The sequence below is a fragment of the Seriola lalandi genome, unplaced genomic scaffold, assembly GCF_002814215.2.
Source record: "Seriola lalandi dorsalis isolate HSWRI2012SDOR001 ecotype SW California unplaced genomic scaffold, Sedor1 jcf7180002054899, whole genome shotgun sequence".
Taxonomy (NCBI): domain Eukaryota; kingdom Metazoa; phylum Chordata; class Actinopteri; order Carangiformes; family Carangidae; genus Seriola; species Seriola lalandi.
Genome location: NW_019525451.1, coordinates 33,059 through 34,171, shown reverse-complemented (window position 1 = coordinate 34,171; position 1,113 = coordinate 33,059). Strand labels below are relative to the sequence as shown.

The following is a 1,113-nucleotide window of genomic DNA, read 5'->3' as shown; positions in this document are numbered from 1 at the left end:
CAGCATAAAAGACCCACATTTTTCACTGTCATATCTCACAATGTCTCCACTGCTGGTCAGTTAGTTTACAGTGTGTCTATGATTGTCACTCTTTATTGTGTATGTCCTAATAAGTGTGAATCCTGTCAGTGTAATGTAGTGTTGTAGTGACTCAGTGTGACCACAGGAGGGCAGTAAATACTCTATCAGTCAGTTTACAAACATGTTGCCATGAGTGTTTATAGCAGTTTAATAATATCTGTGTTCACATACAGAGGGTCATTATCAGACTGATGAACATTAGAGCTAAAATAATGCAGAAATGTGGAATAATGTCAGTGTGAGTATCAGTCTTGTTGTCAGTGCTGTATGTGGAGAGTTGTAGTTACTGACAGTAACCACTGGGGGGCAGTGATCATGGTAGTTTCTCTGAGTGAAGACATCACTGTTGGTATCAGTGTCGTTAACATCCGTCATTAGTACAACTCTATTAACAAGATTTAAGTCATGTCATGTGACATCATGTCATCAGTTTTTTCTTTCCAGCACCAGAAGCTGCAGAACCTCATGGAGAACTCTGCTGTTTTCAAGTTTCCTTTAGTATCTGTCTTCTCATTGGTTGTTAAACAGACCTATATGTTGGTGTTAGTCAGAGAAACTATCAGATCTGACCTCAGGAATGAGATTGTTTTCTGTTTTATTTATAGGCGGGAGGAAAGGTTGTTAATCAGGTTTTTCTAGTTTCCTCACTGAGGTGCAGGGAAATGATAGAGAAACCAAAGTTACATAAAATCAAAGAGGGAAGGACAGAAGCCGAAGAATATTGACGGTGATTTGCATGATCTGCTCCTGATCCCTCCTCCATCACAGGTGGAGCCGTGGCTGATTCCAGGAAACAGCTCACCTGTCTCACTCTTTTCTCTGCAAGTGTCAGATGGAGACTCTTCTTCTTCAACTCTGTTTGAACCAAGTGTAAGTTTGCTTTGTTTGATACGTTCACTTTGTCTTTAGTGACTTCACTGCGTGTTTCCTGCTGTATCATGTTTGTGTTTGTTCAGTTCTTATTTCATCAGGGTTAGAGGTTAAAGAACTCTTGTGTTGAAGGATTAACATCCATGTTGTTGGATCATTGAT

The 1,113-nt window shown here is 39.9% G+C and overlaps 2 protein-coding genes and 1 long non-coding RNA gene across 3 annotated transcripts in view; all 3 read left to right on the top strand.

Annotated features, from left to right (window-relative positions):
• LOC111672392 (uncharacterized) overlaps positions 1–1,113 on the top strand; it is a 44,743-nt gene that overhangs the window by 11,158 nt on the left and 32,472 nt on the right. The gene's annotated exons all lie outside the window — the stretch shown is intronic.
• LOC111672399 (CLIP-associating protein 1-B-like) overlaps positions 1–1,113 on the top strand; it is a 27,749-nt gene that overhangs the window by 18,053 nt on the left and 8,583 nt on the right. The window lies entirely within an intron of this gene.
• The window catches only part of LOC147817758 (uncharacterized), a 3,890-nt gene continuing 2,859 nt past the window's right edge, over positions 83–1,113 (top strand). The window contains exon 1 of the long non-coding RNA XR_015438701.1: positions 83–951. This is a non-coding gene — a long non-coding RNA (uncharacterized LOC147817758). The remainder of the gene's footprint in view (positions 952–1,113) is intronic.